This window comes from Marmota monax, unplaced genomic scaffold, assembly GCF_021218885.2.
Source record: "Marmota monax isolate L192 unplaced genomic scaffold, Marmota_monax_Labrador192_F-V1.1 WCK01_AAM20220418_F8-fsc00227, whole genome shotgun sequence".
Classification (NCBI taxonomy): domain Eukaryota; kingdom Metazoa; phylum Chordata; class Mammalia; order Rodentia; family Sciuridae; genus Marmota; species Marmota monax.
Genome location: NW_026695208.1, coordinates 97,725 through 112,316, shown reverse-complemented (window position 1 = coordinate 112,316; position 14,592 = coordinate 97,725). Strand labels below are relative to the sequence as shown.

Below are 14,592 nucleotides of genomic sequence, written 5' to 3'. Positions count from 1 at the left end.
AGGTTGACCATATGCAGTTGGTTAGGTTTGGCTATTTTATTCCAGAATTTGAAAAACTTAATTTATAGGAACCAAATTTGTGGAAAGAAGATCTTGTGGAAAGTAACATACAATTTAGAGATTTCTTTCTTTTATTTCCTTTAAGAGTACATCCATTGGAATCTATAATTAAAATATGGTTTTACAATATACACTGAATTGATAAACATGAGGATGAAAACACTTTGCTTTCTGTTTATAGTTAGAAGACTTCTTATTTCTCTTGGAAGGAAATGCCTGATAACTACTGCATAGATGTCTACCTTTTGGAAATGACTGCCTCTGGCTATCATGAACCTCTGGGGAGAGGCCACCCCTATCTCCCACTAGGGCCCTCCCCTGTTATTGGAGATTACAGGATGTCAGGCTTCTTCCAGTGAGACATGTGGAATGAACATCTTAAAATATGTTTCTCTGTGAAATATGTTGAAACCACCTCTAATCATTCCAACTCACACACTCTTAACTTCATTCGGAAGCAGTTTGTGTTCCCTAATTAATCATAATTATAGGGAACATTATAAAGAAAATAAAAATGTTTAATGAAAAATTGACGACAAATTCTACTCCAGAGTTCCAGGGACATAATATGTAATATTATCATTTATAGTCCCTTCAGAGATTTGGTTCTGACAAAGAGCTGCTGGTTATTAGTCTCAAGTTATTTAACATCTGTTAAAGCAACAATGCTGTGCTGTGGTGACTACACATTGAACAGGCCTGAAAAAGAGGGATGGACTTCTTTAAACAGCATTCAAAGAGGATCCTGTTATTTCAGTCTTGCTTCATGGATCCAGTTATATGTGTGTTTTAAACATTCCAGAGTACATTTTCTTCATTTTCCATTCTTGATACTGTGATTTTTTTTGGTGCAAATATTAAGCAGAACTGAATCAGTTCTTCATAGTTCCTGAGGATCTTCAAAGGAGTTTTCCAAATGATTCATACATTGATAGCTGATTGACTCAGCTTGGCGGGGCATTTGTTTGTTGTGTCTTATAGTCTGGATCCTTCTTCTTATAAACAAATTCCTTTTGAATAATAAGGGACATAAAACCTCATGCTTGTGGCCCAGAAGCTGGAACTCTTTTAGCAGTTAAGCTCTGCTCTCAGGATTTATGGGGAACTGCTGATTGTAATTACCTGAAAACATTCAGAAGTCTAACTTTAAATAAAGACTAGAAATTCTCAGAGTAGTTATTTATTTATGACTGTGGTTGTGGGGAAATTTCAAACAAATAAATCTAACACATCAAGTCAGGGAATGAAAGAATTCTAGTGGTTGAAATAAGTATGTAAAACATTTGTCTTGATAGATCTGTCTTTGCTTTAAGAACAAATAAATATTTGGATCCTTTTGATTTATCTAATAGGGTGGAAAACAAATTTCCCCTTAAAATGTGTCATCATTATTAGCCTGGATTGTGATAACTAGGCAGTGGGTTGAGTATCCTATTTTTGTTTTTAAATAAAAATTCTTTTTAAAAAACTCTTTAAAGGTTTATATACTGATTATAGAAAACCCAGAAAATAAAAAAAATAAAAAACAAAGCAAAACAACAAAACAAAACCCAGTAAACAAAAGCAGCCTAAAATATCCTCATATATGAATCCAAATACCTTGTCTTCTATCTTGTCTGTCAGTTTTCATTCTCTTTACCCATGACTTTAACTGGAAGCCACTTTAATGTGGGGGATCACATTCTAAGAGAAACTTGGGGTGATGGTAAACTTTAGAACAGTATGAGTGGCCAATGAAAGGCAATGAACATGACCTATGTGGAACATGAGATAATCATGCTCCATATCATTCATAAATCTTTAAAAAATTCTACACAAGCTGGGCACAGTGGCGCATGCCTGTAATCCCAGTGACTGGGGTAAATAAGATATAAAAAAAGGGCTGGGGATGTGGCTCAGTGATTAAGCACGCCCGAGTTCAATCCCTGATACCAAAAAAAAAAAAAATAAAAATAAAAATAAAAAAATCTAGACAAATAGGTTTAGTGTACATTTATCACGATTTAGTGTACATTTATCAAGTGTGTCATATCCTATGACACACTATCTTTTCTCTGGAAACTGTTCACTTTTCATACCTTTTATCTTTTTTCTGTGGTTAATATAAACTATGTATTTTCTATTCTGGTTAGAATACCTTATATTTTAAATTGTAGAGATTATGCTAGATGTGTCTAATAATGGTCATAGGTTATAGGTTCATTGCACACAGTTGTTGGAAACTAAACTGGACCAAGACAATGATAGCAGTTTTGCTCCATGACCACTAATCCTGAGGCTGCAATGGCTCCTTCCAGGGATACCTGGAGAGATCAGTATTGACCATTTTGCAATAGTGAGCCTAGAGCTAGGAAAATTCAATACATTTTGACTTACTTTTTTGTGTTAGGGGTAAGGATCTTCAAATGGCATTAGAGCACAGGAACTTCCATGGCTCTATAGATCTGTGCCCAATTAATTTGCTTTAAGAAATGTAAGTAGTTTTGGAAGCTAAAGGCATGATGTTAATACATTTAATCAATTAAATTCATTTGGGAATTCCAAATAGAGAGTAAAAAGGAAAATGAGATAAAGATTTTTTTCCTCTTCATATATCTAACTCTTGTTTAAATTAAGCAAATTGAAGAATATAATGCTGAAAGTAGTCACTGCTGCCATGGCTAAGATAGAATTGGCATGGAATCCAGTAGTAGAAGGGAACTTCTCTAGTAAACATACTGTATTGCTTAATCTTGGAGTGACTCTGAAAGCCAGCATCAGAACAGTTGCCTGATTGGCAAATGATCTGAATGATTGAGATGACTTCAGTGAGAACCGTCAACTTCTTCCCTGGAAGTCTGTAATACACTTGTGTGGGCAATGTCAGGACGGGGTTGGGCCGGCAGGGGCTCAGGAGAGAGCCAGATGTCCAGGTCTGAATTAAGCCAGAAATTTGGGAGCCAGAGAATGAAGACCAGGCAGTTAGTAGCTTATTGTAGCCAAGAACAAGATGGAGGTCGGAAAATGAGGACAGACAGGGTCAGGGAGGAGTAATCAGACCTGGGCCATGAAGGATGAAAGAATAAGAGGTTCAGAAGTTCATGTTATTTGCAGATCTGGTATACAACAGGCAAGGAATGAATCCAAAAGAGAATTAAAGCAGACTCTGTCTGGTAAGGTTAGGCTTGGACTATTTTACCAAGTAACTCTGGAGACTTGGGAGATGTGATCTTTTCTAAATTTCTACATACTCTAATTACCAGCTGTATACCCTTGGTCAAGTTATATATATTCCTAAGCTTTAATTTCTTCACCCATTAAAAGGAGATACTATTGCCCACATTCCATGAGTCTTCTGAAAGTGTGTTTTGTGATAATTTGTCTGAAAACTTAAAATACGTGTACTTTTCTGGTGATGTGGTATGTATAAATAACATATTTTTAAAAAAATCTGCCTGGTAGAGAGTGGAAATTATTATTATTAGTGATTTAAAATTTGATGTGGGGATGGCAGTTATAAATAGATTCATGAAAAAGTCACATTTGAGATAATTCTTTAAACCTGGTTGTATTATCAAGAAAGCAATTCCATTTTCAATAGCTACCAAAAAAGTACCTGGAAATAAATTTAACTGAATGATCGTTATAATTAAGGATATAAGACATTGATGAACTAAATTGAAGAGAAATAATAAACTTTAAAAACATCCTTTGTTCATGGATTAATTGAATAAATATTGTTAAAATGTCCACACTACTCAAAGCAATCTACAGATTCAACTCAATCCCTATTAAAACACCAATGAAATTGTTCAAGGAACTAGAGAAAACAACCCTAAGATTTATATGGAATTTCCAAACACCTCAACAACCAGAGCCATCTTGAACAACAACAACAAACAACAGACAACAATAAAACACAAACCAAACTAAATTGAGATAATTGAATAAAAATTTTAAAATATAGGGTTCACAAAATAGAAAAAAATATTCTTTAGGTTTAAAGCTTTTTAACCTCTGAGAATTCATTCTTTCATGAATATTTATTATTAGCCTACTATGTTCTTTATGTTCAATATTCTGGAATACATGAATGTTAATAATTTTATTTATGAACAAATAACTATGACCAATATTTTTGATATTAGCTCAATGAAAATTGAAATATTTATTATAGCCTGGACTTACCTCTGACATTGGTGTGTGTGTGTGTGTGTGTGTATGTGTGTGTGGTGATACAATGTTGGAGCTTAAGCACTGAAGTGCTAACTTGTATAGGAAAACACTTAAAGATGTTGTTATTTCACTCTTCAATGTTCCTTTTGATTTGATGCTTTTTTTCCCTTTTTTATCTTCTCAACATTAATGTCTCTAGCACACTGAAATAATGGTCATCCTCTAACGCCAGTTTAACTCAAATTAATTTTATTTATTTATTTGTTTATTTATTTTTGAGAGAGAGAGAATTTATATATATATATATATACATATATATATGTATATATATGTGTATATATATATATATATATATATATATATATATATATATATATTTAGTTTTCGGCGGACACAACATCTTTGTTTGTACGTGGTGCTGAGGATCCAACCCGGGCTGCACACATGCCAGGCGAGCGCGCTACCGCTTGAGTCACATACCCAGCCCTCAAATTAATTTTAAAATGAAAGATGACATATTTATTCAAGGTCATTTGAAACAATATTTTTAATGGTGCCTTGAAGAAACACTCTGTATAAAGTAAGCATGGATTGGCTTTGAGCAGTAGATTACTATCCTTACTCCACTAAGTATGGCCCATAACAGTGCACTTGAACCCAACCCCAAATAAAGGCTCCTGCACTGGGTATATGATGGTGGTGATACTGGTCTTTGAAAATTAGAATCCGGTCCACATTCCCCTAGTGTTGAAGATTGAACACCTGAGAAACGCTTAGGCAAGAGCAAAATGTTAATTTTATTTAAGAAACAGGAGGGGATAGGGTGGAGGAACAGACAGACACAGACCTCCGGAGAGGAGGGAGCCCAGAGCTGGTGCCCAAGGAACTGGTGGTGTCTTGACCCTTTTATGTATTTCAGGTTTCCTTTCTTTTCATGACTCCTCCTCCTCTAATCTTGCCTATCTGGTGAACTAAAGGCAGGAAGAGAGCTGTCTGGGGGTGATTCCTTTGTTGGAAAGCATCCCCCAGAGGCAGTTAGCAACTGCGTGATGGGGAGTACTATCTACCCATTTCCTTTTCTTTGCCCTAGCCTCAGTAGCAAGGACCTTCCTGTCCTTTGCCCTAGCCTCAGTAGCAAGGCCAACAGTACTGGTGTAGTTTGCCTCTGTCCGAGGGTCTCACTCCCCTGGGGGACTCCAGATCATAGGTGTCCAGTAGCTAGCCTCTTTCCCAAGATCACTTCCAGGCTCATAGTGTTAGATGGGCTCACTGCTCTGAGCCGAGGAAGATCCCCTACTCCTCTAACACCCCCAACCCCACCATGCCCTGCCATTTTCTATATTAGTCTTCTTTACTTGGGAGTGGGAGCACCTCATATTTGGTTGAGGGTATGGGAGAAAAATGGGCAAGAAGACCATTTTTGTTGTTTTAGTTTTAGGTTACATATGTTTTCTTAATTTTGATATGGAGTCTACCACAGGTCAGGGTGCTGGTCTACCACAGGTCAGGGTGCTGGTCTACCACAGCTCAGAGTGCTGGTCCACCACAGCTCAGAGTGCTGGTCCAGACCCAGAGTAGTGAAAAGTTTACATAATGGCCATTGCCTTCTGTGCATATATTTTCTGTGTATATATGTAGTTCTCAGAGAATCAGGAAGGAGACAGTGTAAGGACAGGATTTTGAATCAAGTTCCAATGTCTGAGCTATGTTTTCCTTCATTTTCATAACTGTAAGTCTGTACCATTGTTGAAATCCTTCAGATATACTTTGCAGGAAACTAGACCTTCAAATATAATAGGGAGAAGAGTTGGATTTTGTTTGTTTACATATAATGAAAAATGAAATATGATAAAAATCAAACAAAAAGAAGTTCAAAATAATTATACCATCCATAACCTTGAGTTCCACTCACCAGAGGTAGTTCCTTTCAACAATTTCTAATGTATGTCTCCAGAAGTTTTCCATTCATATATACTAATGTATAATTTTGAAATATGTAAATAAAATTAAAATAGAATTTAAAAAACACATATTCCTGAATGGAATTAAACCACTGTGCAATTTACTTCTTAAAAGTTAGCAATATCTTGAAAATTGCTTTATAATAGTGCCTGGGGACATACCTCATTCTTTTATGGCTGCATAGTTTTTCTCAGCAGGGGATGTATAATAATTTATTCAATTGCTTTAAAGATAATAATTATTCAATTGAACAGAGTGTGTTGGATTGAAGATATTTCTCCCAAAGTAAAGATCTCCTTTTATTTTTCCCTGGAAAATAAAAATTCAATTGTATACATATTGTCGGAACTGTGAGTTTTGGAGATGTTAATGTTAGCATCAGTTAAGATAATAGCAACACAAAGAAATACACAGCAACAAAAACCTTGGCTGTATAGTATCCAAAGCGTTGACCTGTGTTTTGAATATTTCTTTCCTTTGAGTACCTTGACAACTCTCCTTCTCGACTGTTGTGTAGACAACAGCCACCAGCATCTGAAGCACTCCCAAGGACAGGGAAATTTGTATAGAGAGGCTAAGAGGATAAAATGTCAGGCCAGGAGATTCAGAGAGGTTCTCTTAGGTCTCAGAAACTACATAATTCTTGGACTGGGAAAAAGAACCAAGGAACTACGTAGAGAGAGAAAGGAGTGGAGAAAAACCTGGGAGAGGAATAGAAAAGAACCATTCTGGGAAGTGGACATTTCCTTTCCTGTGTGGTTCTCATTCTCCCCTCACCTTTTCTAGTTTGCTACCTGTGATCAATCCTGGACAGGAAAATTTTGCTATTGTTGACCAAGGCATGATTGAACAAAGTAGTTGGAAATATCCTTGTGTGCTACCTCAATGGTAGACACAAGTCTCATTGCCAGCACTGTAGTCAAAACTTGGGGAATGAAGAAGAGAACAAAGACCCTTTGAGAAATAAAGTAGGTAGATATGGACAACTCTTTGGAAGAGTTTGGCTATAAAATGGAGCAGAGAAATGAGATGGTTGGGTTGAAGAAAGGTGTTAATTACAGTGTAAATCAAAACATAGACATTCATATCTTTAAAGGCTTTCTATGTACAGATTTTGGGTTGAGAGTTTCATCTGTATTATCTCAATGAATCATATCAACAACTGTAGGAGATAACTCTATCTCTTTATATCTACATAAATCAGGTAAGAGGTACAACTGTAAATACTTGGTCAAAGTCATGATAAATCCCTAAAAATAGCATTGAGTTATAAACTATCCTGTAGAACAACTGGTTCCATTTTTAGTTTCAGTTTAATATTCATGTTATATGAATTATTCTAAGAGATATGCTCAATAGTGATTTTCCATGGTTTAAAAATTTTGGAAATATATTATTCTTATTTTATTTATACCAGCCATTAGTCAATCTTCCATTTATCAAATGTAAATAATTTATAGTGAAAGATAAAAAGAATAAATGATTTTTTAAGACAATGAACTTTATATTGAATTTATTTCAAAATATTTATTTCTACTGTTTTTACTTGTATTTATATTGTTCAAAAACAATCGTTGCAATTTTGTCAAGTTTTTATTTTGACTTTTTCTCCACATAGGTAATACTTTCAAATTGATAAAATTCCCAAAGCATTAATTTTCCTTTGAACAATTTAACCTATGTCAACATTTCATGCTTAGAAAATTGTGGTACATGTACTATAATGGAGAAAACTTGAGAACGATTTCTAATGGTAATTATTTTGTAACTAGGTAAAAATTATTAAATTCCTTTTAAAAGCACTTGACTCATTCTACCTGGAGAACAGAATCTTAAGCTTCTAAATTTCTCATGATATTTTGGAGTTAGCTATGGAGTTATTACCTTAAGATAATCAAGGACGGGCTTATTATTGGAGAAAAATGAGTGTCTTTCTAATTTAATTAAATACATTTTTATTAAAGTCATATACATTTTGTATATTAAATCAGTAAGTTTATTTTTTCTCTTCATAATAACTTTAAGTATATTTTGTTTTTATAAAAAATGAAGATGATTAATTTTTTTTAGAGAGAGAAAGAATATATATATATTTAAATTTTTGGTGGACACAACATCTTTATTTTATTTTTATGTGGTGCTGAGGATCCAGCGCCCCAGAGCCCCATGCAAGCCAGGTGAGCGTGTTACCGCTTGAGCCACATCCCCAGCCCAAAGTTATATACATTTTGTATATTAAATCAGTAAGTTTATTTTTTCTCTTCATAATAACTTTAAGTATATGTTATTTTTATAAAAATGAAGATGATTAAGTTTTAATAGGAAAACCAGCAATAAAGGATTGATGCCAGAAAGCATTGAAGATATCACCTTTTGGCTTCCTACATTCCAGATATTTTCCACCACGAGTGAATAACTTTCCTTTATAACTTTTTCAAAAGCATGTTTTCATAAAATCAAACTCCTTTCTTCCATACTTGCTTTCTTAACTTTGATATAGAGTTATTATTGCAAGTATGATATTGGGTTGGCTTATAGATGGAAGGAAAGCTGAACAATCAAGCACTGTGCAAGGTAGAGACTGGCAGCTCCAGAGATCTTAAAGAGGGGGGATGTTGTATGACAAGTACTGCTCTTAAACTTGACCCAAAGCTGTCTCTGTCACAGGTCCTGTCCTTCTAAAAACTAGCATAGAAGGGAATGACTATAGCTAAACTCTTTGCGTTTTAGTACTAACTTCGTATGTTTCTATATTTTAGAAGGTCCAAACCTTAAAAGAAGACTGCATTTTTCTGTGTGGACTTAAATCATTATATGGTGAGAATAATGGGAATATAATTTTTATTTATATGGTATTTAAAAGCAAGCATAAGTTTGTCTAGATTTTAGCAAACATATTTTTTTATAGGAGACATTTATTTGTCTGGAATCCAAAAGTCTAGAAATCTGATATAATCACCCCTTCCACCCCTCCCCAGGAGAAGGGGAACTGGAGCAATCTTCTTCTGGTGGGTGTTTATCTCCCAATAGCAGCAAGTGCTGGGAACTTGGTGATATGGAGACAGAGAAGGAGGGGAAATCTAGTTTCTGTGAGAACCAGCATATTCACATTCTTACGAGGACTGTAAACTCCTTGAAAGTAAGGGGATGGGTTTAGTTTGTTTCTGTGATCTCGCTAATATACTCTTTGTACATAGTAGGTACTTAATACGTTGGTATTAAATAAAAAGACCCAATCTTCTCCTAGGGCATATGTGAAATGATTAATTTACTAAGAATCTGAAGGTAAATGAAGGACTTAGAGGTGATATAGGATGCAAAGAAGAAAACTGAGCTTTGGCTGATGGGAGGATAATGTATCAAGACACAAGTGATAACCATGAATTCATTCACCAAGAAATATTTACTGAATAATTACTCTGTATTGTACATGCACTAGGCTTTTGGGACAGAGGTATGAATAACATGAAGGAGGTTTCTCTGGTAGCAAGTAGTCTCTATCAGGAAGATTTAACATTTGACAAATAATACAATATTAATGATATATGCATGGTTCTATAAGAACATGGGGATGCTTAATAAGGTGAGAGTTAAAAAGACCTCCTTAGATGATACTTAATCTGATTCCTAAAGAAAGCAGTGGTCAGGTGAAGAGGAAGTCTGTTTAGGTAAGGAGAACACCATTTGCAACGATGCTGTGGTGGACAGGAACTTTGTTCTTGTGACAAACTGAGAGAAACCAGTGTGATCAGCAAGAGACATTAGAAGGGAATAGAATTAAAAGTGGTTAGGAACCAGATTATGCCAAACCATGCAAGACACTTTAAGGCTTGTTTTGCTTGCAAACAATGGAAACCTTTGGCTGACTTGAAAGGAAAGAAACGGGGGTAGTTATTGCAAGTATGATATTGGGTTGGCTTTTAGATGGAAGGAAAGCTGAACAATCAGCACTGTGCAAAGCAGAGACTGGGCAGCTCCAGAGATCTTGGAGGGGGTATGTTGTATGGCAAGTACTGCTCTTAAACTTGAGCCAAAGCTGTCTCTGTCACAGGTCCTGTCCTTTGGAGGGTCCTACTTTGGTCTCCCTAGCTATGCCCCTCTGCATGGAACAAGGGGTTCTCAGGGCCAAGGGTAAATGCCTACACTACGGCTACACCCACTCTCTAGCCTATAGCTTGTACCTGTGATTCAGTCTTCTGTCCAAAGGTTTCATACCTACTTTTGTAATTTGTGGGGCTCTTTTCCTCCAGAGGGTAAAAGATTCACTGAAGGTAAGGCCCTGGAAATAGTCATTAAGAGGTGCTTATGTTTGAAGATAAGATGTGAAGACTGAGATAAGCTGGTTCTCTAATATATTGAAGCATTGCAGGTCCTCAATACATTGCCAATCAATGAATGAACAGTATTAAGCTGAAGGGGTATACTGGCATGCATATAGGATCTTTCAGAGTCAGAAGAAGCCAACAGCTGAAAGAGAAGGGCATTTGTTTCAGAACTTTTAGGAATTGAAAAAGTGAATTTGAATTGACCTTCCAGATTTTTATGAAAGACAAAATATATCTTACTTAATGTATTGTAAGCTTAATTTATGACTTTTAAACATTTTGAAGTGTGGTGTATTGGCCTCCATTTGTATTTTTCACCCTGGGTCCTGCAAATATTAGGGGTGGGTCTCAGTGTGGAGTTTTTCTAAGATTCTTTCTTATATTGTGTAGATTCAGGGACTAACTTCAGTTCTTGTCATCTTTGAGACTCAGGCTTCATATATCCAGGAAAGAAAAATCAGTTGAGGGCAAGGCCACATGAAATATACACTGTTTTAGTCAGTTTCTACATCATCATTGTGACTAAAATGCACAGTGAGAAAACTTAGAGAAGGGAAAGTTTATTTGGGGCTCCTGGTTTCAGAGGTCTCAGTCCGTAGACAGCTGGCTTCATTGCTCTGTGCCCAAGGTGAGGCAGAGTATCAAAGGAAAAGGGCATGGCAGAGGGGAGCTGCTCAGCTCATGGTGGGGTCAGGAAGTATGGGGGAGAGGGGGCCAGAAGGAAGAGGATCCCTTCTAGGGTACTGTCCCAGTGAACTACTTCCTCCAGCCATGCTCTACCTGCCTACAGTTACCATCCAGTAAGTCTATTCAAACTAAGATGGACTGATTAGGTTATAGCTCTCATAATTGAATCACTTCACATCTGAGTACTCCTGCATCAACAGGAGCTTTTGGGGAAACCTCATACCCAAACCATAACAGACACCAAGATTAGGAGAAAATTCTGAGTATTGAATAGCTCTAGGTATGTGTTTTAAGAATTTTCAAGTTTATTCTGAAACCGGTACAAATTATTAAAATGTTTTGAAGGGGAAGGTGACATGGTTCCATCTGAGTTTTGAAAGGATCCCATTAGTTTCTTTTGGAGAATAGACTGGAAAGCACCAGCAGTGGTTGTTGTGGGGCTCCTAGGAAGTTATTGAAGTAGTGCAGGTAAGTTGGCTTGGACAAGAGTCTTGGGTGGTGGCAGTGGACGTGGAAAGAAATTGACAGAGACATGTTCAGAAATATAATCAACAGAAATTGCTGAATCATTGATTGAAGAAGGAGAATAAGAGGGTGATGTCAAGTATTTATCCTAAATTTCCAGCTTAGGTAAGAAGACTGACACAAAGCTAACATGAAGAGCTACATTCTTTTTTGAATCCACCTCAATTAAAGTTTTGTCTTTACCATTTCTGCCAAACTCTCCTTATCTAGGCCATCAGGGAATTCCATACAGTCAGATTAGTAGTTAATTCTCATTTATCTTCTTACCCTTCTATTAGGAGAACTGGACTGAGCTGGTCACTCTCTTTAAATCACTTTCTTAGGCTGTAATGGAATCTTCCCTTCAGGTTTTTTCATCTCATCTGCTGTTCCTTCTTAGGCTAATTTGCTAGAGCTTTCTCAAATTGCAATATTCAAATACTAGAGGAACTTCCTGAGTCCTTGGAATATTTCTTTTCTTTATTTTTGTCCATAGGTAAGTTTATTGAGTCCTGGCTTTAAATTCAAACAGCTACTTGCAAATTTATTATTCCCTTCCTAACTTCTGTGAACTATAGACTTACAGCCCACACTGCTGCCCAAATCTAGTACTTCCTCAGTTTTCCCACTCCTTCCATATTTGATAGCTTTCTTCTCAGGCCCAAAACTATGAAGTCATCCTTGATCCCTTTCTTTCATGCCCACATCTGATTCATCAGAAAATCCCGACAGCATGCTCTTTGAAACATATTCAGAATACACCTGAGTCCCACAACCTGCTCTGTCCCAGCCACTACCACCTCTCACCTGGAAAAGCGCAGCAGCTTCCAAGTAGCAGGTACACTTATTCCAGTCCAGCCAATCCCCTCCACGGTGGTCTTTCCAAAGAAGAAAAGAAGCCAGTCATCTTTCTTTTAAAAATCTGCTGCCATTTTATGTTGGATAAAAAATCAAAGCCCTTATCAAGACCTACCTGACTCCATATTATTTGACTGTCTGTTACCTCACTAATGTCATCTCTGATCACCTGTATGTTTCTCTGCAGTAGCTACAAAAGGCCTCACAGATATTCCTCAAAGACCCGCATCTGCTTCCACTTCAGGATATTTCAATTACTGTTTTGTGTGTCAGAAATAACAATTGCTTCAGCTATCCACATTACTTTCTCTTTCACATTTGTACAGATCTTTGCTACCAAACCATTTTAATAGTAGGGCTTTCCAGACTCCCCTTTTACAACCAAAAACTCACGACCCTCCGACCATCACCATCACCATCTTCTTATTCTGAGTTATTTCTATTCACATCACTTACCACCATCAGACCTGTTGATGATCTCTCTCCTTTCCCTAGAATGCAAGCTGTAAGTTCACTGGGATTTCGTCTCTGTTTTACCCCAGCAGCGGTGCCCAAGTTGCCTGCTGCAAGTGTAAGAGTACTGACTAGTTTTGAAAAGAAGAAAGTTCAGACGTTAGTGCAAAGGTGACGAAGGCAGAACTGAAAGAAGGATTTGGGATAAGATGAGGAAACTGCAAGGCTGGAAAAGTGAGACTAAATTTTTATGTGGGGGATTCTTGAAAAAAAAAAACAGAATAAAGCAAAGTTTAATAGGAAAAATGTGATATTTTCCAAATTTTGCCCAGGGCAGACTCAGCCTGACTCATACTTAGATTTTTGACTTCCAAAACATGTCCTTTGACCACTGACCACTCACTGAAGACATAATGTAGCTGGGTCTGATGTTTAGAAGTTTTGTGGCCTGGAAATTTCAAATGATAAATGGCTAATCTTACCATAAAATAAACAAGATGCATCTTAAAATAGCTTTTAAATACATGGAATCTCATATGCTCTCTGATTAGGCTTGATAAGGTCTTGGGAAAATAATTTCAGCCCAACAGAGAAAAGAACTAAAAGTTGGGTCATTCAAGATTGATTTGTTGGTCTGCATAATTCAAGCACTTTATTAAAAAATAAATATTTTTGGTGACGAAGTTGAAAGATTTATGAGACAATGATATCAGTATTGGTGTATGAATGAAAAATGCTGTAAGAGGAAATAGAGATTAAGAACTTGATAAAGTTTGGCATTATTTTATTCTTTCCAGATAAATATGGGGATGCAGGGCTTGTAGTATGCACCATCCTGTTACTGTGTCCATCATGTGCTATACAACTATTTCTGAGTATGATAAAGACCCAACAAGGGTTGATTGGAGCTGATGGTAGTTTTCTCCATGAGAAAAGAGAAGTTTCTTGAAGTTTTGTGGTTGTTGAGCTTGCCTTATTCGCTTGAACATTATTGTCTTGTTTATTTATCCTGTCCCCATGCCTCTAATCAGTTAACATTTTTTTTTGCAGTCTTTCCATCCTCTCTCACATCATTCCTCTTCTTCCATCCTCACTGCTGCTGCCTGTTTAAGTCAACTTCTAGGGGTTCTGCAACCACATCTCCTTGCATCTAAGCTCTCCTGGTGCTTCATGTCTTGGTTAACATAAAGACTTTTCATTGACTTTATTTTAGCTAGTCTGGTAAGTGTGAAATGGTATTTCTTTTTTCTTTTTTTAAATTTTTTTAAATTGTTGGTGTACCTTTATTTTTTATTTGTATGTGGTGGTGAGGATCGAACTCAGTGCCTCACACATGCTAGGCAAGTGCTCTGCCACTGAGTCACAACCCTAGCCCGTGAAATGCTATTTCATTGTGCTCATAATTTGAGTTTCTTGAGTGATTGGTGATCGTTAGCTTCTTTTTTATACTTATTTGCCATTTGGATATCCTTTTGTAAAATGCCTTTGAAATATCTTGCTCATTTTTCTATTAGATTGTCTGTCTGATTACTTTTAAAGACCTTTTTCAGTATTATGGATCAAAGCTCTTTGTTGATCGTGTGTATGG

At 36.4% G+C, this 14,592-nt stretch overlaps 1 long non-coding RNA gene across 1 annotated transcript; it reads right to left on the bottom strand.

Annotated features, from left to right (window-relative positions):
* Positions 1 to 10,834: 10,834 nt before the first annotated feature.
* Positions 10,835 to 13,225, bottom strand: LOC124083700 (uncharacterized). Its single transcript, XR_006848878.2, has 3 exons — positions 13,008 to 13,225; positions 12,501 to 12,571; positions 10,835 to 11,679 (listed from the first exon to the last, which is right to left on the bottom strand). It is a non-coding gene; the product is annotated as an uncharacterized LOC124083700 (long non-coding RNA).
* Positions 13,226 to 14,592: the final 1,367 nt, after the last annotated feature.